The sequence below is a fragment of the Hyperoodon ampullatus genome (assembly GCF_949752795.1).
Source record: "Hyperoodon ampullatus genome assembly, chromosome: 2".
Taxonomy (NCBI): Eukaryota; Metazoa; Chordata; class Mammalia; order Artiodactyla; family Ziphiidae; genus Hyperoodon; species Hyperoodon ampullatus.
Genome location: NC_136915.1, coordinates 137664207 through 137689772, shown reverse-complemented (window position 1 = coordinate 137689772; position 25566 = coordinate 137664207). Strand labels below are relative to the sequence as shown.

General features: G+C 38.6%; 1 pseudogene across 1 annotated transcript in view; it reads left to right on the top strand.

Moving 5' to 3' along the window:
* Positions 1 to 13906: 13906 nt before the first annotated feature.
* The window catches only part of LOC307065619 (centrosomal protein of 78 kDa-like), a 203874-nt pseudogene continuing 192214 nt past the window's right edge, over positions 13907 to 25566 (top strand). Inside the window, exons 1-8 of the transcript in view lie at positions 13907 to 13942; positions 14215 to 14334; positions 14434 to 14825; positions 18154 to 18326; positions 18418 to 18490; positions 19548 to 19657; positions 21884 to 22052; positions 24059 to 24172. The product of the transcript in view is annotated as a centrosomal protein of 78 kDa-like (transcript). The remainder of the gene's footprint in view (positions 13943 to 14214; positions 14335 to 14433; positions 14826 to 18153; positions 18327 to 18417; positions 18491 to 19547; positions 19658 to 21883; positions 22053 to 24058; positions 24173 to 25566) is intronic.

Sequence of the window (25566 nt, the reverse complement as noted above, 5' to 3'; positions counted from 1 at the left end):
TATGTGAAGCAAACATTGACAGAATTGAAGGAAGAAATAGATAGTTCTAAAATAATAGTTGGAGATCAATACCTTGCTTTCAATAATGGAAAACACATCTAGACAGAAAATCAGTAGAGAGGTAGGGGGACTGAATAACACATTTAACCAACTAAACCTAACAGCCGTATATAGATCACTCCACTCAACAACAGCAGAATACACATTTTTCTCAAGTACACATGGAACACTCTCCAGGAAAGACCATATGTTAGGCCACAATACAAGTACCAATACATTTTTAAGAAATTGAAATCATACAAAGTATCTTCTTTAGCCACAGTGAAATGAAGGTAGAAATCAATAACAGAACCATTGATAGCCATTTTCCATCATGCCTGCCACACATGATATAAAGCAATGAAGGGAAAAACATAATTTACCACTTAGAAAAGTGGGAAAGAGGACATACCATTGACACAGAGTGTGTGCTGTTTCCCGTTGTCAGGGATAGAAATAAATTAGCATCATTTATTCATTAGTGTGTTAATTTCTTGGTCAATCATTGGGCAGCCCGTGTTTCTGCCTGATGGGAAGATTTCCTATACTCGGTGTTGAGTGGAGCCAACCTTGAAAGGGACATTTTAAAGGATTATACTGTGATGGGCTTCGTAGTACCCTTCCTCCGATGCCAGTATTTAGGCTGGGGTATTTCCATGGAGTGTGTACAATCATAGGCCCCAGTTCACCAGAATTTAGTTTGACTCGTTCTGTTAATACATTCCCTCAGTACTTTGTCTTTTGTATCCTTTTGCATTTACTTCATTCTTTATTATCACTGCGAAACAACTTTGTTTCCTGTTCAGATGCCAAAAAGTGGATATCAATACCTCCTGAGTTTTACACATCACAGATCAGTTTTGGATATCAGGGACAGAGACAACAGCTATTTCCAAGGACTTTGAGACATACTTTGAACATGTGATTAACATGTTGAGTGTTGAAATGTGTGTCGAGCTCATTATACGTGCTCTAAAAGGTTTCAAACTGCAAATATTTAAAAATCTCTATCTTTGAATAGTTTTCCTGTGCTGTCCCTTTGTGTCAGACTGTTAATGTGCAGTCTGGCACCTTCAAATAATGTGGCTTTGTAACCAATTATTTACATGTTGTTTTATCCACAGAGAATCTTTTTTTAAAAAATTAATTTATTTATTATTTATTTTTGGCCGTGTTGGGTCTTTGTTGCTGCACACAGGGTGTCTCTGGTTGGGGCGAGCGGGGGCTACTCTTCGTTGTGGTGTGCGGGCTCCTCATTGCTGTGGCTTCTCTTGTTGCGGAGCATGGGCTCTAGGCGCTGGGGCTTCAGTAGTTGTGGCACGCGGGCTTCAGTAGTTGTGGCTCATGGGCCCTAGAGCACAGGCTCAGTAGTTGTGGCACACGGGCTTATTTGCTCCGCGGCATGTGGGATCTTCCCGGACCAGGGCTCGAACCCATGTCCCCTGCACTGGCAGGCGGATTCCCAACCACTGTGCCACCAGGGAAGTCCCCACACAGAGAATCTTAAGGTCAAAACATACAACTCGATTAACTACACTTCCTCCTGTTCACATTTCCCTCATCTTTTCTTCATCTTCTGTCTATGTTTCCTTGGCCCTGTTTATATTAAGTGCTTTTGCCATTATATTTGATTGTTTGTATTCCGGTGAGTTACCACAATGCTTTATGAGACACGCTAGGATATAAATGCATTTAAGTAATATATATATATATATATATATATATACACAAACACATATATATGTAGTTTGCTTGAGTGCAGTGTTTTTTGTTTTCTGTACTGAATTCATTAGCATGGGTCAGTATAATATTTAGCATTGGTTGATATGTAATTTGTAAACTAATAAAGTCTTAAAAGTGAGGAAATAAGTCGTTCAAATTTAATTATTTATTTTAAAGAGCAGAATAGCATACATAAACAGGTGCCTAATGAAAACTTGTATTCTAATTTGGAACTCTCATGAACACCTATTCTTTTGTTCTTCTAATGGTATGATCGTAGGCCATTTGATTATTTTTATTTTTATGGCTTTAACTTTAGAATAATGAAATATTCGTAAATTTTAAAAAGTATTTTTCTTTATTTGATGGGGGTGGGATACTGGAGAAATGAAAGGTCAAACACCTATTGAGGAATCCATACTTCTCTATATAGTGTGTACTTTTATTTCAATAACTGATTTAAAATTCCTAAAAGGATGCTATAATAAGTTATTATGCCATTTTACAGACTGAATTAAGTGAATTTCAGGGAGGTATGAAACTTGCCTAAGGCTATCCAGCTGCCAAGTGGTAGAAGTGAGAATTAAATCCAGGTATACCTATCACCAAAGTTTCTGCTCATCTCTTTACGTCATCCACTTTTAATAGCCAATGCTTTTCTGCTTACAAATATGACTGAGGTTTCCAGACAGTCAACATTGCTTTTTAATCAGATAGAAAAATTACTGTTGCTTCTCTAAAGACATATTCCTTTTCCATTAAGTGACCTTAGTTGTTCAGATAATACTTCCAGACAGTAGCCATCATACAGTTGGACACTAAGAACAGAACTCAGGGATGTGTCTAGCACTCAGTAAAGACCAACTGGGCTCACTGATGGTACTTACGGTCATTTCCTCTAGACTAACATAATCTTATTAATAAGACCCTAATAATTCACAGTACTGCCCTTGCCTGATTGTTTGTTCTTCTCCCTCTATCACTCTCTCTTTCCCCATATGATTATTATTTTTCACAATTTTTGGTGAATTAAATTCAGGGATTAGTATTCAGGAGCGCTAGTCACAAAAGCAGAGAATCTTAGCTCACACCAAAGGAAGAAAATAGAGAAAAAGTATAAATTATATGAATACACACATATCACACATGTACCAACTATATGTTGCACTTCTCCAAAATCTATTCGGTATCTGCACATCTACTGTATATTAGCAGTAAGACAAGAAATGAGCATAACGCTCTGTTTACAAGATACAGAAAACAGACCCAAATATGGAAATTACTAGCGATGAGAATGGGGAAGAAAGACCACAACAAGGAATGTAGATGATATTTTTGTTTCTTAGCCATGATACCAAATATTGAACTTTCAACTTGAGACAAGGAGGCCATAAAAAGTTGTATTAGTTTCCTAGAGCTGCCATGACAAAGTCCCAGAGACTGAGGAGGTTAAACAACAGAAATTTACTCACTCACGGGTGTAGAGGCTAGAAATCTGAGATAAGGTGTCAACAGGATTGATTTCTTCTGAGGTATCTCTTCTTGGTTTGTAGATGCCATGTTTTCCTTTGGTCTTCACATGGTCTTCTCTCTGTGCATGTCTGTGTCCTAATATTTTCTTTTTATAAGGACACCAGTCATATTGAATTAGAGCCCACCCATTTGACCTCATTTGACCTCAGTTACCTATTTAAGGGCCTTATCTCCAAATACAGGTAGATTACGAGGTATTGGGGGTTAAGACTTCCACATATTAACTTGAGCAGGACACAGTTCAGGCGATAATAGAAGATAAGAGTAATTTAAGCAAGTAAGTAACTATTGTTTACAGTGAGTTGCTTAAGGATATGTATTTACTCAAGAAAAACAAGAAGAAATTACATAACACTGTGTGTTATACAAAGATATTAAATTAATCATCATAACATCCTGTGAGATGGGCATTAAATTAGTCTAAGCAAGAGTAAGCAACTTATCCAGAATTGTATAGTTGGTACTTTCCAGAATTTAAACCAGGTATTTTCCCAGTTCCATTCTACGTTATATATTCATTTCATTATTTGAAATGAATTTTGAGTCTTCATTTTGCTTAGTTCCTGAAGTTATATGGAGATAGAAGGGACTTGGATATTTTCAGTGACATTCACACATGGGGAAGGAAATTGAGTCCAGAAGCTTCAGCAATGTTTCCATGGAGAACGCTAACAACAGAACCAGAAGCACCATTATCCTTTTGGTTCAGTGATCTTTCCTATAGCACTACAAGAATCAATTTTAAGAAGCCCAATGTTTTCCAAATTTTCACCAATGGGCTCTGTAGGTTCCTCTAACACTATCTAAGAGACTAACTAGTTTCACATTCCAAGCCACTTAAGACAAGGAGTTCTGATTGTTCTCTGTGAGGAAATGAAGTGACAATCATAGCTGGTAATTTAGGATAGTTTCTTCAGGGCCCAGGCAAAACCTAATACACAAGTGATAACCATTGTTAAGTGCATCTTTGACAAGGATTCATCAAGTATCAAAGAGGTCTATAAATTGGGAGAAATTATGATCAAAGACAAACATAGACCACAGATATTTAAGTAATGCTCAATTATTTATGAGTTTAACTTTGGTTAACCTCATTTTCCTTCTTCTAGACAATTTCCAATTCATCTCCACAAAGAGACCAGAATACTTACCTTCCAAAACAAGATTTATTGTGTTCCTTTAATTCAAAGCATACAGTGACTTCTACATTCACTCCACCAAGTTTTGCTAGGAGAGAAAAGGAGACATTATATTTTGTCTTGAATTACATATGCCACCATACTTGACTTAGCTCATCCTACTGGAAGCACTTTGACGGCAGATTCTACAGTCTTGTCTTACATCCTCTACGGAATCAAGCCAAGGGAATCACACATAGTTACAGCTGGAAAAACGTTTGTTCTGGGTTGATACTTTTAGCCTTTACCACCAAGACTTTATCACCAAGATCTATCTTGACAGCCTCTAAACAGGAGAACTTCTTGCCTTCCGTTTTCATATTGACAAGGAAGGTAAAGGGAAGAACTGAGAAGTACCCAAAGTCAGCTAGCAGCCAGAACAGATAAATCATCTGTGGAGATATTGTTTCTTTCAAAAGATATAAACATAAGAGGAAGTCCTAGTGTTTGAAACAATTGTGCATAATAAAATTCCATGAAAACCTAGAAATCCAGATGCAGATCAGTAACATATTGGCTAAATAAGCTGTTATGTTCATGCAATGGACAAGTGTACAGACATTAAGAAGAATGAGATACTCTGTTCTATGAGATTCTCTTTTCACTGAACTCATCAGTGCTGCAAAAACAATGTTACATAATACTTTTTCTTTAACATTATGTCAGGCATCCTCATCTTGTCCTGCATTTATTGCCAGTGTTATTAAAGTTTATCATTTATATCTTTCTCTTTTAGACATATAATTTCTCCTTATTTTGGAAGCATTCATCAATCCCTATTTTACTCTTTCTTTTAAATTACAAATGAATATTGAATTTTATAAGCTATCTTTTGTGGGATATTTCAAGTGATTGTATAGTATTGCTCTCCTTGGACCCTGTTATATGGTAAATTATATTTTGTTATTTTATATATGCTATTTATTATATGTCGTATTATGTTTACTAATTACATTTATTATATTATAATTACATTATAACTAAGGTAGCATTTTGTTTTAGATAGGCAAAACAACCAGTGGAATAGGAAGCATCTTAAAATTAGATGCAAGAGCATAAGGGAATTGAGTTTAAAATAAAATTCACATTTTGGATCAGTAGCAAAAATTATTCAACAAAAGGGGGAAAATATGGCTATCATTACTAAATTCTAGATACAGCAAGTAGTTAAAAGTTAAAAAATAATGAAACTGTAGAAGTATCAGAAACCTGGGAGACATGAAATAAAGTATTCATGAGGAATACCTTTCTCAGATACAAAGTAAAAAGGATACATTTAATTATATAAGAAATAAAAATTTGCCTCATGGCAAAATGCACTACAAAGGTCAGAAAACAAGCAAAAGAAATTGGGAAATATATTAAGAAATGGATATGCTTTCTTTACAACTTTGGAGGAAGCACATGTTTCTTTTTCCTTTAACCTGTTATGGGGGTATTAATCTATAATGTAAGTGCATGGTTCCTTTCCTTTAACCTGTAATGTGAGACTTAATCTATATGGTAAGTGCATGGTTCCTTTCCTTTCATCTGTAATGTGAGTGTCAACATGGGGCACTGTTTCCAAGCACAGACTTTGGATGTTCCTGTACTGGTCCCATCACTGACCATCCACAAAATCTTACAAATGTTGCTTCACTTTCCTGGGGGTTAGAGTCTTAGCTAAGAAATGGAAGCAAAATAGAACTTTCCCACAGGGATGATAGAAGGTTTAAAGGAGTAAATATGTAAGTGACTTAGCACAGTGCCTAGTACAAGAGAGATCAATTATCATTTTTTAAAGAGACAGATGAAAGAAATAAAATGTGGTGTTTTCAATCTATTGATATATATCCTTGACATTAAACTACCTTTTCATTCATTGGATTACCTAACTTGCTCATGCTTTTTCTTACTCTAGTGAACTTGGGTAGCTAATATCATAGTTTAACATTTTTGCTTTTATATTTACAAGTAAATTTGACCTGTAAGTTTCTTTTTCCTTACAGTCCTAATCTATTTTCAGTATTAGGATTATACTTCATAAGATGAATAAAGGAGAATTCTTCCTTCGCTATCTCTAGAAGTCTTTCTTTGTTCATATTGATGTTATCTGTTTAATAGAAGTTCCATAGAATTCACCTCCCAAATGATCTGGCTGGGTCTGGTATTTTCTTGGTGAAAGATTGTAAACTATTGACATAATTCCTTTACTGGTGAAAGAACTCCAGCTATAAATTTCCTCTTGTGTCAGTTTTGGTAAACTTTAGGAGCTAGGAAATTGTCCACTTTACAGAAATGTTCAAATTTACTGGCATTTCATATATTCTCTGCTCTAACATTGTCCGGATTCTTTCTGTATATTATTTACTTATGTTTTTGTTTTGCTTAATCAAAGTGTGTTTTTTAAATCTTTTCAAAGAATATTCTTTTGACTTACTAAATCACCTCAATTTTATACTTTTTTTCTGTTTTATTAAGTTCTGCTCATATATTTATTATCTATTTTTCTATGTTCTCAGGGTTTATTGTTTTACTCTTCTGATGTCAATTGAAACACTTGGTTATTAATTTTAGAAATCTTTTTAGTTATAAATAGTGGAACTTTTTGAAGATTCCAGCTTAGTTGTAAGTATCTAAGGGTCAGCTCGTCCACACTGTTGCTAGCCTAAGGCTTAGTTCACCCTACTGCAATGTATATATTGACATTTTTTCCCCTCGACTTTCTGTGTTTTGCTACTTCTCACTTTTCTTTGGAGAGAAGCCCTTTGAAATAACCTTAACTTATTTTACAGCCAAAAAATCTTTAAAATAATGTGTATTTTTTAAAGATAAACCTACTTATATAATTAGGCAGAAAATCTGACCTGCCATATTTTTAAAAACAGCATAAATTCACACTTCTCCATGATTAATCTGCTGTATTACACAACCTTCGAGTTTTTAGCTTTATCAATGACATGTACTTGAAAAATGTTTTAAAGATCCTACCCAGTCTTTTAAAACATCCTTGTTCCTTGTTTCAGTTCTAGTTTTATGTATATTTTCTGCCTTGCACCTGATTATTCCAACATCTGATGGATGGCCTTGGGAATATAATTCTGGTATTGATTGTTTTTGGCTGATTCTCTCCACTTCTAGCTGATTTCTTCATTATTGTGTAAATTTAGATCATGAGCTCATGTTTAGCTAAACTTTATCTGTGGGAATGCTATAGGTCTGTGTTGAAGGTCTACCTCTCCAGAAAGGGTTTAGTTTTGTGTTTGGAATACCACCGATTTGGGAGCATTTTAAGTTAATTTCTTAGCTTCTGTTTGCAAGACCGCACATAAATTTGCAACCCAAACACTGGGAACACAGATCTGGGGTTCAGAATTCTCAAGATTTCCTACCTGTTTCCTACCCAGAGCAGAGGCCAAGAGAATTTGGTCTTAGTCTCCCTTTGCCAGCAGATATTTTTTCTCCTGGCACACCCTTTCATTGAAGGTGAAGCAAGGGATAGATAGGTTTAGTTCTATCTTCCCATCTAGTAGGGATGGAGTCTTACCTCCTGCCTCTCACGTGGTTATGGCCATTTATAAACAAGTCTCTATGTCAGTTGTGTCATTAAACTATGGCCTGTATTACAAATCCAGACAGATGCCTATTTCTATGGCCTGTGAGCTATGAATAATTTTCACATTTTAACTGGTAACATTTTAAATGGTTACCTAAGTACCTAAATAATATCCTCAATTTTGCTCTTTGGTCTACAAAGCCTAAAATATTTGCCACTTGGCTCCATAAAAGCAGGATTTCCGGCTTCTGTTCTAAGCTATCAAGATCTTCAATCCACTCCTAATATAGCTATAACTCTCACACATGTACCACCCTTCTTTCATGGGTCCTGGAAATTTCTACTGCATACTTCAAAAATCAACCACGCACTTAAAAATAAGTTGTGTACATTTAACCTAGCATACCTAACCGTTTTCCTTCAGGAGAGTTTTTCAAGTAAACTTGCCCACCGTATTCTTTAGAGCTTCATTAATAATGGCAAAAAATTAAAACAACTTAACATTCAACAAATGGGAATTGTTCCTAACAATTATAGAAGCACATACAGTAGAAAACTATAAACTCTTATTGAAACAGTGAGACATAACTAGTTTTATTCTTAGAGAACTCTTTATTTAGGTCCCTTTTGTTTAAAGAAGTATATTTCTGGGTATGTATGTATATAGTCATGTATTTATATACACATACATTATTTGTATGATATAGTTATATAAACATATGAAATACATACCTATACACATACCTTTGATTTATATTTGTATACATACACAGGAATATAATTATATATATTATATAGTTATATACATTGAACTGAAAACTGGCAGGATACATATATATCGTGTATAAATGTGTGTCGTCTATGTGCATGTGTAGAAAAGCAGGTTGCGAGATATGGAAGCATGAGTTAGACAGGGTTCACGATTATAAAAGTAGTTATGTGTAGGTAGTGAGGTAAAGGCCCATTTGATTGAAAATATTGCATATTTTTACATCAATTGTTAGGATGAACAGATTCCTATGTAAATAAAATTATAAATAGCTATACATACTTGTATGTGTAATGTATAATTAAAATATATATAGTTTTATAGATGTATTATATTTATATTACATAATATAATTGTCTTATACTAATACATTACGTATTGTGTTATATAGAATATATTAACTATAGTGTATTATATCAGATAATAATAATTATATATTTATAATATATATAAATATATATATTTATAATTTATATATTATGATATAATTGTTCTATAATCAATTTTACAGGATATATCATATTAATATTATGAACATATTAACCATATAAATACATTTCATTACCCATATATTTTGTATATAATATACGCTAGGCAAAAATATATATTAATATAATACATAATTGTTATACATTAATATAAATATTAGTATATTAAATTTATATATCAATATAATATTTAATATTGGTATATTTATATTATATTTAATATATACATAGCTAATGCTCTTTAAAGCCATCTGCTACAAGTAGAATAAGACCAGGAGTATGGCCAAAGCAAATTCTAAAAATATTAGATTACTTATATTCATTTATATGTCATTTTCCTGGAATCTGCATCTGGCTATTAGAGAGGACACACAGCAAAATCAACAAAGAGTGCCCAGGAGGACATAGGATCCTTTATTTATCGGAACTTCAAAGGAAACACAGTGCTATCCAGTCCCCCATCAAAGAGCCAAGAGCAAACCTTGAAGCACCCAGTAAAAGCCCATTCAAACAAAAAAGCTTTCCCACTTAAACTGGAAAAAGTTAAGTTCCCAAGAGACCCCCTACACCAACCACCGAAGCTCATTTGGCAGTAAAAACAAAAATGTTCACCGAACAACAAGAAACCCAAAACAATAGTTGTTTTAGCACAAACAACAAAAAAAGCAGCTAATTAGTGTCTCTCCTGTTTGAAAGAAGGGGGTGGGAAGTGGGCAGAAGACCTGATAGGAAAGATAAAAAGAAAAGGAAAAGGAAAATAAGTTTCCAGTTTGACACTCAAGCTGTCTTCTGCATCCATTTTGTCAAGACCACCAAGTCAATGTGGAGGCTTTTTCCTGCTTCCCTTTTCTTTTCATGAGACTGATCACAACCAGCACTGCAGATTCCATCGAATTAAGGAATGCTGTTGCCTACATGTGTGAATGAGCTGTGAGTAAAGTACTGAAGTAGAGGACACCTAAAGTGAAATGTCTTCATGAATGTCCATGTGGCTGAGCAGGAAGTTAACCTTTCACAGATGTGCTAAAGAAGAAGAGTTGGCTTTTATTTTATTTACTTTTCCCTGCACTGTGTTGAATGACTATCATCTACAAGTTCAGGCTACTTTTTGCTGAGGATTAATGCACTGGGAGAGCTGAGAGAAAACTGAACAGTAGAGCTGTCTTTTTCTTGACCAGTTCACCTTACTTTCCCAAACTCTAAGTCTTTCCCTAATTCTTTCTCCTTTTTATTGTAGTAAAATGAACAGAACACAAAATTCACCATTTTGATCATTTTACAATTCACTGTACCATTCAGTGGAATTTAGTACTGTCACAATGTTGTGCAACTATCACTGCTGTCCAGCTGAAAAACATTTTCATCACCCCAAGAGGAAACCTACACCCATTTTAAGGAGTCATTCCCTATTTCCCTCTGTTCCAAACCCCTGGCAACCACTAATGTATAATATTTGCCATGTGTATGGATCTGCCACTGCTGGACATCTCGCATAAATGGAACCATACCATATGTAGGCTTTCGTGCCTGATGAGAAGTTGTGCAGTGGTAGGAAAAACTAAAATGCGATGTACTGTATGATGTATGTTTTACTGAAGTGGCTTGGTCAGATTATAATGATTTATGATAAAATCACGTAAAGCAAGCATCACAATTCTCCAGGAATGCTCTGAAGAATGCTAATGTTAATTATGAATATGTGAATCCCAAATCTTTCATTTGTATTGACCTTATCTCATTAATTCTTCTCCCAACACTGCTATAACTAGAGTTGAGTTCTAAAATGTACCTTCCTCTTTTCCCATAGAAATTGTCCCACAATTTCAAAAAGTTCTCAAAGGTGAAAAAGTGCACACGACGTTTATCACGTTTGCAAATGCCAATGGAAATGCCAAGCTAACACTGTCCAAAATGCAATATTCTTCTGTGAGAGCACCCAACTTTAAACAAATACACATATTCTAAATACAGCTTAGATCTGTGACATGTTTTGGCCACTGAAGTATGAGCAGACATGATGGCCTTAAATGAGCAGAAGAGGCCTTAAATGGGCTTGTGCGGTTGGGCTCACCTCTTATGTTTCAGTGAACTTTTAGAGAAGACAGGACCTGGGAGCTGCGGCCTCACAGTTGGGCTTGTGTAACAGACCTCAAACTGACCCAAAACACGGAGCAAAACTAGCCATCTAGAGGTCTAAAAGAGAGCCACTGCAGCTAGCCCATAGGTCCAAGAGAAATAAATTCTTGTTTATGTAACTGACTTTGGTGTGATTTGTTCCACAGCATTATCACAGCAAGAGCTGACTAACACAACATCCTCCAAATCATTGTTATGTAAATGGATGCCACCATGCCAACATTTAAGGCAACTGTGTACTCAAATTGTGAGAATTCTTGAACTCTTGGTGCCTCTGCAACACAATGTACATGGCTAAATTTCCACAAATAAGTTCACTAATATACCACAAAGATCTCTCTAAACTTTTATTAAATGTAATGCAAAGTTCTTTCTTTTCATTTTCTGCTTCTACATAGTTAAAATGCTGTTTATCAATGTAAAACGGTTCTTGCCGTTTGGCTTCTGTCGTTAGAGTCTTTTGAACTCTTTGGCTTTTCAGCTCCTAGGCTGTAACATTTGAATCAGCAAATGCCCCAAGGAGAAAAGCTGCACCAAGTGTCAAGCTTGCGTCTGTGTTTCCCTTCTCTCCACAACTTGGCCCACATGTCTTGGTGTCTCTCTAACATTCAGACGCCAGCGAACAGAAGTTTTCCTACTCTATCCAGCTTTTCTAAAATTTCTTTAGACTTCGCCTGATCTTATGTTATTATTCAACTATCATCTCAATTACCCCTAGGAAGAAAATTTACAATTTTTAGAGAAAACGGAACCCTGGTACACTGTTGGTAGGGATGTAAACTGGTGCAGCCACTGTGGACAACAGTATGGAGGGTTCTCAAAAACTAAAAATAGAACTACCATATGACCTTGCAACTCCACTCCTGGGTATAAATCCAAAAAGAACAAAAACACGTGTTTTCAAAGACATGTATTTGAAAAGATACATGCACCCCAATGTTCGGAGCATCAGTATTTACAATTACCAAGATATGGAAGCAACCTAAGTGTCATCAACTGATGAATGGATAAAGAAGATGCGGTACATATAACCAATGGCATACTACTCAGCCTTAAAAAAGAAAGAAATTTTGCCATTTGCGGCAACATAGATGGACTTGGAGGACATTGTGGTAAGTGAAATAAGTCAAACAAAAACAAACACTGTAGGATATCACCTATATATGGAATCTAAAAAATACAGCAATCTACCGAATATAACAAAAAGAAGGGGAGACACAGATATAGAGAACAAACTAATGGTTGCCAGTGCGGAGGGGGAGGAGGGGGCAATACGGGGTGGGGAAGTGAGAGATGTAAACTACTGGGTGTACGATAGGCTCAAAGATGTATTGTACAACACAGGGGATATAGCCAATATTTTGTAATAACAGTAAATGTAAAGTGACCTTTAGAAAGTATATAAAAATGTTTTAAAACAGAAATCATACTGAAAATTGGAAACAATTTAAATGTCCATCAACAGGAAAATGCACATATAAATTATTGTACTTCCCTACATGGGAATCCTACATAGTGAGGAAAGTACATGAACTAGACAGATCTTTACGTGTCAGCATGGATGAACCTAGCAAAGATAACACTAAAAAAAGCAAGTAAGAAGAGAAAACATAGTAGAATACTATATGAGGTTGAAGAATACTTAAAAATGTAGCCTAAATAGAAAGACATCCATGCAGTGATGGAGACCAAGTTCAGAAGAGTGGTTACCCAGGGTCAGCTGGGGAGTGGCTGTGTTTGGGAAAGTGGTCACAGCAGGCTCTTCAACAGGAATGGTAATGTTTCAGTTCACACGCTGGCTGGAGGACGGAGGAGTGTCTGCGATATTATAATGTGAGCATGCTGCATGTGAAAGCCATTGCTGACCACATCTAGGGGATCCGATACGCGGGAGCTGGTAGTGGGTGGAGGCATCCAGAAGGTGGTGGTAGAAGAGGAACGTTGTATGCATAACGCCTAAGGCCTGACCAGAGGACGACCACTGTTCTAGAAACTGGACACAAATCCAACTTCTACGACCAATGTTAAAAGACAAACTGAGGCATATTGAAAATAAGACTTTACGTGAGCAAAAATAGATTCAATTCAGGCACCACCAAAGCGGAAGCGGTGAGGAGCACTCCAGCCACAGGAGCTGCAGAGATGTTTATTTTAAAAGGGCAGAAGCAAAGCAAGGAAATGACTGACTTGCTATAACTTTAAAGCCTAGTTGGTGGTTTGTGACTGGTTGTCCTCAGCAGTGTTCGCCACCCTGAGGCGTTGACAGGCTTAGATTTTTGTTGGTTTACGTAGGCGGCCGCATCACTAGAGCCACCGCAGGCTAACGGCCTCCTTGCAGGGTTAATTTACTAACACCAGTTGTCTGAGTCCTTACTCTTACTCAGTCACTTCACTTCCTACGCCTCAGTTTCTCTTCTGGAAAGTGGATATTCAGTAGTAAATTCTCTGTGGAGTTGTCAGTACCAAACAAAGTGATTATTAGTAACCACGATCATGTCCTGAATGCATGGAACACATCACCATTTGCCAACTACCGTGTCAAGTTAGCAGAAACTACAGAAATTAAGGGCTCTCCACATAAATTCACACACCTGTGCACCAGGTAAAGGACCACAGGCAGACGTTCACTCAGCCTTTCGTGTGTCCCTCACGGAGTGCACGCTCTCTCCTGGGTGGGGGGAGCACAGACACTTACGGGAGTTTACTTTTAAAATGCGTTGATACAACCAGGTCTCACTTTTGTTTGGATGAGTCAGCAAACGCTTTTTGGAAAGCCCAAAGTCTCCACACCTCGTACGTTTCGCGCTGCCTTAGTCTCAGAGCTCAAGCCCCTACTCTTCAGGCCGCGTCACCGTGGGAGACAGGGCTGCGTGCGGACGCACGGCGAGCGTGCAGACGTCCTCGAGCCCCGCCCCAACGGTCCCGCCTGCTGACGTAAACCCCAGCCCCGCGGCGTGGAGGGCCTAGATGCCTGCGCCAACACCAGGCCACGCGGGGTGTCCGGAGCGCGGCATGGCGGGGGGGTTGGCGTAGCTGGGGCCCGTGGCCCTATGTCTTCTGGCTGCGACGCCGGTCCTGCGCACGCTGCGGGGCCGCAGCCGCCGGGCGGTGGGCGCCCGAGGGGCCGCGGCCCCCAGGCGGGTGTGGCCATCGTGTCCGCAGCCAGCGTCCCCGAGGCCGTGCTCGGGCCATGATCACTCGGTGAAGCTGCGCCGGGACAGCGTGGCCGACTTCTTTCCGCGCTCTGAGGACCTGTGCGCGCTGCAGGACTTGGTGCCTCTGCCCTCCGTGCGCGCTTCCCTGCGGGACGCCCCGCTGGACTTAAGGCCGACCGCCTCCGCGGGGTGCCCTGGGCGCCGCTCCTGAGCACCCGCTGCCCCTGATCTGTATCCAGAGCTTCTTCCAGCCACGGCTTGTCGAGACAGGTTTGTACTTTCCGCTTCCAGGGCCCCTCGTGTTGGCGCTGAGAAGCGGGGTTTTTGATGGTGCAAGGTGGAGGGTGGGCACTAGAACCAGTGCCCAGTGCCCGGGTGTGCGTGCACTAGACGGGGCGTGCGGCCTAGGACTCCTGCCGGCTCGGTGACCCCGGCCGAGTGCCTTAAGGCTTCTAGGTCTCAGTGTTCTCATCTGTAGCGTGGGCTTAACAGGTCCCAGTCTCTGTGGTGGTTACAAGGATGCACTGTGTTAATGCTTCTAGACTCTACAAAGTAGAACACTTAGCACAGTTTGGAGCATCGTTCATTGTTGCACAGATGTTACCTGGTCTGTTGAATGACTTTGCCTGGTACACACCAAAGCGATTAGAAAATGGATATATCCCAGCTTCATTTCCTTTCCATTCAAACAGGGTTCAGGAAAAAAAAATTTTTTTCAATACTCGTATCATATAGTGCAAAGATCACCGGTGTGAAGGCAGCTTAGGGTTTGAATTCCAGGGCTTATGCTGTCTGTGGCCTGGGCAGGTTTCTTTTGGACTACAATCCCCACACTTGTAAAATGACATTAATAACCACTCTTTCTGTGGGTTCTTAGAATTAATTAAGCAGGTTATGTGTGTAAAGTAGCCTGGCACTTGAATGAGTTGTCAGAACCGAGGGCTGCTGGAGACGATGCTTCTGCCCTAGGTAATCTCCCCTTCTACTGGGCGGCAGGTAAACACAAGCACAGTAGTCAGTGCTCTGGAAGAAGTGAGTTCTGGTGCTCCAGAGCACAGAATCTTTTTTTAAAATTTAATTATTATTTTATATTGGAGGTTACTTGATGTACAATATTGTGTTAGTTTCAGGTGTACAGCAAAGTGGTTTAGTTATTCATGTATCCATTCTTTTTCAGATTCTTTTCCCGCACAGTTTGTTACAGGCTATGGAGTAGAGTTCCCTGTGCTATGCAGTAGGTCCTTGTTGATTATCTATTTGATACAGAGTCGTGTGTATATGTTAATGCCAAACTCCTAATGGATCCCTCCCCCCGATCTTTCCCCTTTGCAGAGCACAGAATCTTGGAAGGGAAAGTTCAGGGTAGGCTTCTTGGAGGAGGTGCCATCCTTTCTAAGGATATGTAGAAGGTCCTGGGGTGGCAGGAGGGAGCAGTGTGTGTCAAAGTTTGAGAACTATAAGAAAATATGGCAAAACTAAGGTATAGGACTGGAACTCAGGGTTTGGGAAAGAAATGAGAGTTGATACTGGAAACTTAGTGGGGCCCAAGAGAAGGGGGCCTTGTTTGTCCTGTCAGAAGTTTGGGTGTTTATCCTGAAGGCTGTGGGAAACACCAAAGAAGAGATGGACTTGTGGTTTAGAGACTCACTCGGACCTCCATGTGGAAGGCAGTTGATTTGGTGCAGGCTGAGTTGTAATCTGAGGGTCCCACTTAAGTTATAAAAGGTTGGACTGGATTTTGCAGATCTGAGAGAGAATGGGTGAGGCCTGGTGACCAGTTAGAAAAGGGAGGGCAGCAAGCATGGGTGACAGTTTACAGCTGCATCTTTTTGAGAGATACAGAGCACAGTAGGAAGGTATTGGGGGTGGCGAGAGGATCTTACTTGATCTTCAGTGCTTTAGAGGGGCCTGGTAGACGGGTCTGGACCCAAGGTACAGATCTGGGCTTTTTGGGAGGACAGGTGTTTGAAGGCATGGTAGAGACTTAGGTTACCCACAAGAAGATCCAAAGAATCATAGGTCTGAGAGATTTTTAAGTGGGTATATTTGAGGATGTTTATAAGCTGTGAGAAAGTAACCAGCAGAGTAAGGGTGTGAAGATGTAGGAGAGGAAATGATTGTTCATTTGTTTTCAAAAAGCTGAATACTCATCGTGTGCCTGGCCCTTTTCCAGGATCTGGGGTTCACACCATCTGTTATCTCTTCTGCAAGGATAGTTCAACTCATCCCCTGGTGAAGAGAAGTCAGATTATTCTTTGCATCCCATTCAGGTATAAGAACTGTTCTGTACCTCTGAAGGGACTTTACTTAACCAGAGTAATAAGTTAGAAATCAAAAGAAATTAGAGCTGGAAGGGACCTTAAAGGCCACTGTACTTAATTTTGCCTAATATTTTACATTGAATGTAAGAAAAATTTATTGTAGAGCCCATTCTCTTCAGAGTTCCTTCACTGAACTTTCTTTATGTCTTGCATCCAGTGGGTCTATCTTGTAAATTTTGGCCTCCTCCTAAATTTGCTTCTTCATCCATATTACATTTGGCCCAGACTATGGCAGAAACTCCTGGGTGGTTCACGGCCCCTGGATTCAGTTCCTCTAAGTTCATCCGCCTGCTCGGGTTAAGTGATCTTCTAACATAAAAAGATGTGCTTAAAATAATGCTGCTAATGGCTTGCCCACACAGAGTTACTGCATACTAGCCGCCCAGCGTGTGCTCTGCACGGAGGCGTGTAGTCTGAACTGTGTTCGGCCAAGCCTCATAGGGCTCTTTGCCCTGAGGAAGGGGAGCTTTTTGTGATCACTCCCTTTATCTTGTCGGTCCTTCAGCAGCGGGGAGCCTTTTTCTAATCAGCGGAGGCACCCTTACTCAGCCAGTGGTAGCCCCAGGTCTCACCACCTGTGGGATACGAGCCATGCTTTCTCCCAGGCTTGCTTGGGCCAACATCTCTTTCATTTCTGTGTCTTCTCACACTTGGACCCCTGGCCTTTAGTCATCCCCACCTGCAGTATTTACAGTGCCCAGCAGGAGTCAGGCTTGAGTGTCTTTTCACAGATGTTCCCTCTGCAGTTAATGCACCTCCTACTCCAACTCTGCATAGCCTCATCTTTCTAGATTCTGCTTCAGGGGTATCATGAAGCCATCACTTGGATATAACATTCTGCCTCCAAAGGAACCTCTGTGCATAAAGGTTATGTTTCTTTATCTCATGTGATTGAAATTTTGAGTTTACACATGTCCCTCCTTAATGAAGGCTTTAAGGGCAGGAGTCGTTTCTTTTTTTTTTTTTTTTTTTTTTGCGTTATGCGGGCCTCTCACTGTTGTGGCCTCTCCCGTTGCAGAGCACAGGCTCCGGACGTGCAGGCCCAGCGGCCATGGCTCACGGGCCCAGCCGCTCCGCGGCATGTGGGATCTTCCCAGACCAGGGCACGAACTCGTGTCCCCTGCATCGGCAGGCGGACTCTCAACCACTGCGCCACCAGGGAAGCCCCTAGGAGTCGTTTCTAATCCTTAGCACAGAGCAGATGCTTTTTTTAATGCTTTTTAATGATGATAAAATGTGTGTTTTAAATCACTTATTTTACAATAATTTTGCTTTAGCTTCTGGCAGAAATAAAGTTTACAGAAGTCGTGTTCCTGCGAAAAGAAATAAAGATGTGACCTTCCAATTGTGTAAAGCTCTTAAACGCTGTGTAAGTGCATCGGGTGCGCTAAGGAACGTGGAGCTAAGTGGGCTAGTTGTGAGAGAGAGAGGCTTAACTATGTTAACAAAGGTAAGCCTTCATTGTGTCCTGCCAACATTTGATAGTTGCTTTTGGGGCAAATTAAACCAGTAAAATTTTAAACTCTTCCTCCATATTAAAGGGATTGAATAAATTGGCCACTTTGGTGCACCTGTGTCTTGCGAATTGTCCAGTTGGAGATGGAGGTTTAGAAAGTGAGTTTCAGTCTTGTTTATGTCTCTTCCCATCAGACTGGTCTCGTGATTTCCTACACACCATGTTACTTCCTGTCTACCTTTTCTTGGTGTTGTTCATGCCTGGATTGTCTCCTGTACCTGCTCAAACCTTGGTCCATTCTCATTTGTACCATGAAATTTTGTCATTCTGGATACTGTCAGAACTAATTTTACTTAACTTTGTGTTAAGCCACAAACCACACATTTTGTATATTTTCTGTGTTTTGTGTTTGTCTATATTTTTATGGTTTCTCTTCAAGAAATATTATGGGAAGGGAAATAGCAAGATGTAAAGAGCAAAAAAGTCATCATTCTCTTTAAATTGTTAGAACATCTATCTGCAATCATAATTATGATGCACTGTGTTATGTGTTAAAATAGTAAATACATGTAACGTCCCGTAGGAGCAGCAAACTCAGTGGTGTTGGTGAGGGTGTGTCATGGAAGTAATCACAAAGCAGGTGGCTGTTGGTTGGGGTCCTGAAACATTAGTGTGCCTTCCCTGTGTCCAGTAGTGGTCTGGAGGGGTCAGGAAGCCTGCTTTTCAATTTGAGGGAACAGAGGGTTTGAGGTCCTCTCTCTTCTATTGCTCTAGTATACTGCATAGCAGCTAATAAAATACTGGGTTTATAGTTGACGTTTAAATCACTGATTGATCATTAAGATTGGGATGTATCTTTGGAAATGAAAATAGGAAGAATCTTATGCTTTTTCTTTTTTTCTTTTTTTTCCTATATCTGAAAAGGTATGTAGTACTTTGCTGAGTGGTTGGGCATAAAGTTTGCAGTATTCAGTGTATTCAGTTTTAGTATCTAAATAGAATTAAACTGTTGCTGTAAACTGGAATAGCACTTTGTTACTGACAAGTTTTAGAATGCATCTGTTCGTCAATTACCTGTTTGGGCGGATTGTAGTTAATGATTTTGAGAATGTGGCTATAAACCTCCAATTGACTCAAGAAAAGCAAATAAGTCAAGATTGACAAATGTATAGGCTCTTCATCTTATTGTGTATGTGGTTTTTTTTTTCCTTTTAGTTATTTGTCAAGGTATAAAGAATTCTATCACACTTAAGACAAGTTAAGTAAACTTCACGGGGTGTATTCTGACATGGCAGGGAGCAGATCACATGGCCTAGATCTTAAAGGTGATTTTATGTTTAAACTTTCATGAAAACATATGTGATTGAAACACATTAATATATTGATATAGAGGGCAGTTAATTTTTGTCTTTTTTTTTTTTTTTTTTTGCGGTACTGTTGTGGCCTCTCCCGTCGCGGAGCACAGGCTCCGGACGCACAGGCTCAGTGGCCATGGCTCACGGGCCTAGCCGCTCCGTGGCATGTGGGATCTTCCCGGACCGGGGCACGAACCCGTGCCCCCTGCATCGGCAGGCGGACTCTCAACCACTGTGCCACCAGGGCAGCCCTAATTTTTGTCTTTTGATACATGTGAGTGCAGCTTTCATTTTGCTGAAAGAATATGACCACTTTTCAGTTTGGGATTCTACCATTTAATAAAGATAGTCCACTTAATTTTAGAAATAAGAGATTTAATATATAATACCTAATAATACTTTTGTGTATTTTTTTTACTGAAAACATTTATTGTAATACTGTGAAGAAACTATGCTGTTACAGTCTTCAAGACTTAAATGAATCAAGTGTTTATTAGCTGCTGTAGTTTTTAAACTAATAAAAATCAGTACATCAGCAATTTGTAAATACAGTTTTTAAAATAATACCTTAAAACTTTACAGTGGTTATTATGACTGTATTTAGGCCTAAAGTTATTTAATAATTTGATATGAAGGCTTTTTAATAGTTTGATGATGCAGCTCAGGGATAGGTAAACTCTGGCTGGTAGGCCAGATGCAGCCCGTTGCCTGGTTTTGTAAAGGAAGTTTTTTTGGAACATAGTCGCACCCATTGTTTACATGGTAGTTATGTCTACTTTCACCCTACGCCAGTGGGGCGGAGTAGTTGCAACAGAAACTGTATAGCCCACAAATCTGGAAATGTTTAAATTTAGATTTTAAAAATTGAAAAATTCTTTGAGCCTATACAGGGCAAGTCCATTGACCCCTGAGGTAGAAAACAGTCAGGAACTTGGGTGCGGAACCCAAATGGCCTAGGTTCAAATTCCCTTTCTCCCATTTCATAGCTAGTGACCATGGGCAAATCACTTAACCTCTATGCCTCATTATGAGGTTTAAATGCACTCATTTGTATAAATAGTGCCTGGCACATACTAAGCACTGTGTAAGTGATTGCTGTTGTTTCTCCTTGGAGCTTTGATAAGTTATTGTTAATAGAAAAATGACACTAATGATTTTCCTTTTAGAGTAACAAAGGCACTTTGAGTCTTTTATTTTTTCAAGAATGTAATAAGACTTTTTTCATTTACAATCAGTGTTCCCTGTTACCAAAATTTACTTTATGAATATAAAGAACTGAATGTCTTTAAGACAGTACTTTTACTTAAATGTCAAACCATTATTTTTCCAAGGCACATCAAACTGGCTGTGCATAGTCCAGGCCTCTAAAGCTTGTGTGCATACCCTAGGTAGCATGTGAGATATACATTTTGTAAATATAGTTTTTAAAATAATGCTTGAGACTTCCCTGGCGGTCCAGCAGTTAACACTATGTGCTCCCAATGCAGGGGGCTTGGGTTCGATCCCTGCTCGAGGAACTAGATCCCACGTGCCTGCCATAACTAAGAGCCCACATGCCCCAACTAAAATATCCGGCATGCTGCAACTAAAGACCTGGCACAGCCAAACAAACAAATAAATAAATATTTATAAAAAATAAGTAAAATAAAATAATGCCTTAGGAGTTAGGAAAAGAAAATATTAGAACATTTTTACCTTTGTATTATTTTAAAAAATCTGTGTAGTTTATCATGTACATAAATTATATGTATGGAACTTTGTGTATATAATTTGTTAATAAATAAGATGCATATTAAAAAGTTTTCTTATGGTTTGCCCAGTCAGGTGTTTGGAGACCACTGGAGGACAGAATGATGAAATTTAGAGCCTCAGCAATGATAGAATTTAGAACCAATTCCCTGACTTAGAAGATAAGGAAAATAATTCATAGACTGTAATTGAGTTGTCCAACTTTACATAAGTGTTCAGAAACAGGCTATCCAGTGTCTAGAATCTAATCACTGACCGAGTAGAATCTGCGTCACTGGACTCGTAAAGCAGAAGTGACTTGAATTTCTCAGGTTGATGCTCCTGGCATATATGCTTGATATGTGTGTGTGTGTAAATCTCTGACATAATAAACCATACTCAGTAGGCACACCCTGTTTCCTTATTCAGGCATCTTAATTTCATCCCATTAAATCTTTGACATATCAGACTACCAGAAAGCATGAAGAAACCTGGGCTGAGAGTCTTCGTTCCAGGAGACCTGATCTTGACTGTATGGCTGGTTTGAAGCGCATCACTCTGAACTGGACCACGCTCATTGGTGACCTGGGTGCAAGTGCTTTGGCAGAATCTCTTAGTGAGGATTTATGGCTTAGAGGTAAATTCTAAAATTGAAACTATTGAAGTTTTAATATGAAATATGCTTAGCTTTTGGCATGATACTATTGTGATAGGATTTTTTTAAAGCCTCATTTTACTGATAGCTTTTATTTTGCTTTTAAACTTTCTCTAAGAGTTGCATATATCCTTTATAGAAAATACAGAGTAACAAGAGAACAATTACCTATAATTTTAATACCCAGACATAATCACTGTTCATTTTGGTGTATATACTTTCAGTCTTTTTTTTTCTACAAATATATTTGTACACTTAGGGATTACAAAAATAGAATTGTAGTATACTTGCTATTTCATATTCCTGCTTTTTTCACTTAATGATGTATCATGTAGTATTGCGTCGTATTGATGTCCCATAGTTTAATCAATTCTTTGCAATTCGATTTAGACAGTTTGCTTTTCCCTGTCAGAAACAATGTGAATACGTTGTATATACATCTCTGTGTCCATCGGGATTACTTCTGTAGAATAAGGTACTACAAGTGGAATGACTAAGTGTGACATATTTTTAAGACTTTTGATACACATGGCCAAATTACCACCCAGAAATGCTGTGCCAATTTATAGTCCACCCCAACAGTAGATGTGAAGCCTGCCTCTCACAAACAGTGGCTTGTAGCACTTGTAAAAAAATGTAAAACTACAAAAATGAGTACCTCTCCATTTTCTATGCAAGTGGGATTACTCCAAATTTTATAACTTTTTTCAATTAATTTAGTATGAGCATTTTAGCAAGTCAGTAAATTTGCATCTCCTGCATCATTTTTTGTGATTGTTCAGTATTTCATTATATGAATATGCCACAGTGCACGTAGCTTATCCATTCTTGTATATAAGCTTTGTCCAGTTTTTCAGTTACAAATAGTACTCTGATATATATCCTTACCTATATCTCTGACTATTTCTTTTGGTTAAATTCTTAGAAAGAGAGTTGTTGGATCAAAAGGGTATAGACATGATTTAAAGGCTTTTCTTACAGAATCCTGGCTTAATCTGATAGGAAAATAACTACATTTTGTTTTATTTTGTATTCATTTGATTTACTGGTGAGGTTTACTGGCTGTTTGTATTAATTTGGCTATTTGGTTAATTATACCCTGTGTCCATTCTTCTGTAGTGAGAGTTTGTAAGGGTTGTATCATATCCTGTCAGATCCGTATGTCTTACTTGCTATTTCTATGTGCCATGGGGGTGTTGAAAGACTCCAGTTATTTTAATGTGATGGTCCACACAACACTTAAAAAAAAGACTCATCATGGTTTCCTTTCATGTAATATTTTTTAATACCTGTGCTTTGGTGATGATCCCTTTGGTTTAAATGAGTAGGTTGTTCAGCCCCAGAACTACTAGAATTCATGTTCAGTTTTTCTGGTTTTTGTCTGACTTTTTATGGAGAGAGTTCTTGACCATCATACTTTCATGATAGGTTTTTACTATGTATTCTCTATTCACACATTGTTTGAATTTGTTATTATTTGTATCCTCTTAGACTTGTCCTTTTGGCCTCTAAAACTAACAGTTATTACATTTCTTCTATTTTGTTTTCCCCTTTTAGCTAGTTTCAAGTGTGATTTGGAGCTGAAGATCATGATCAAAAGAATGCAGTGCATTTCTGAGCTCCACCAGGTTTTGCTTGTGAGGTTTACATGCCTCTGCCGCCCTTGCTAATTAGGAACTGAGATTCATTTTGTGATGCTTTTTGCTCGTACATTATATACAGTTATTCTTCAGTTCTGTAATTGTAAAATATGTTGGATGATTTATTGATACTAAAGCCAGGGTTATCATTGCACATTCAAGAAGAGGTTTTTAAATTGGATCATGCATTATGTGTGTGCATATACGTTTCTGTTTTTTTCCATACCCAAAATTACAAACCTGCCATGACTTGTCTTGTGCAGGACTCTTCCACACGTGAGAAAATGAGAGTTGTCTATATGTTAAATCTGTAGAGTTAGGAAGTGACCTTTTGTCTTCCATCGAAAGCACTTGACCTGCAGCAGTGTGGCCTCACCAGTGAAGGAGCAAAGGCTTTACTAAAGGCCCTTGAAACCAACAGAACTCTGCTCGTTCTGGATATAAGAAAAAATCCACTTGTTGGTATGTGGTCACTTTTTTGAAATTGATAAACGCGTAGCAAAACAAAAAGAATTTGTTCACATATTGACAGTTTTTTAAAATTTAATGTGTTTAACTTTCCTCATCACACACAGTTGGCCCTTGAACAACGTGGGGTTAGGGGTGCCGACCCCTACGCATTTGAAAATCTGGGTATAAGTTTATAGTCAGTGGTTCCACATCTGTGGATTCAACCAACCTTGGATCGTGTAGGACGATAGTACATATTTATTGAAAAATATGCGTGTGTCAATGGACCCGCGAGGTTCAAACCCATGTTGTTCAAGCTTCAACTGTACTTTTCTAGTGTTGCACTTCCCTTATGTTTTTAGCAGATAATGTACTAATTAAAGTGAATTTTACTTGTAAATTGTTCTTATCTCTACTCTGAATAGAGGTGAACCTAGATACTAAGCCTACTTCCACCAAGAGCATGATTTCTTTCCTGTGCAACCTCTGAATTCTTGCCAGGAGCACTTTATTCATTTGTCAGAATCACAAGCAATTTTTAAAATATCTTCTGTGTGCCAGATATGGGTTTAGGCACTAGGGATAAAGCAGTGAACCAGACAGACAAAAGTCTTGCCCTCGTGGAGCTTACATTCTAGTGAAGGAGTTCAGATAGAAATGAGTAAACAGATAAGTAATATAATTTTAGAGAGTAGGAAGTGCAAAAATTATCTTAAAGTAAGGAGAGTGAGGGAGTTCAGATAGAAATGAGTAAACAGATAAGTAATATAATTTTAGAGGGTAGGAAGTGCAAAAATATCTTAAAGTAAGGAGAGTGAGGGAGAGCAGGTAGGACTCCATTGGATAGGTTTGTTAGGGGACAGCTTCACTGGAGAAGTGGCATTTGAACAGAGACATGAATGAAGAGAGGAGCAAGCCATGGAAGAACTGGAGTAAGCACATTCCAGGACAAGGAGGCAATGAGTATGCAGGCATGTAGGTGGGTGGAGTATTTAAGGAAAAGCAAGGAGGCCAACATGGCCAGAGTACCGAGTGAAGAAGAGTGTGGTATGACATGAGGTCAGGGAGCTAGCCAGGGGTCTGCTCTTGTTAAGTCTTGAAGGCCAGAGTAAAGATGTGGATTATTCTAAATGAGTAGAGGGGTTTGAACTGGAAAAAGGCATGATCCAAATAGTATCTCAATAAGGTGACCTGGTATAGAGAATGGACTTGGGAGGATAAAGAAGAGAAACAGGGAGGCCAGTTAGGAGACTGTCACAGTGCTCCAAATAAGAGAAGTTTATGGCCTAGGTTAGGTTGGAAGTTTGGAGCAAGTGAAAAGTGGTTGAATTCAGGTTGTGTTTTGAGGGTGTAGCTATCAAGACCTGCAGATAGATTAGATGTGGGGTATGAAGGAAATAGTAACA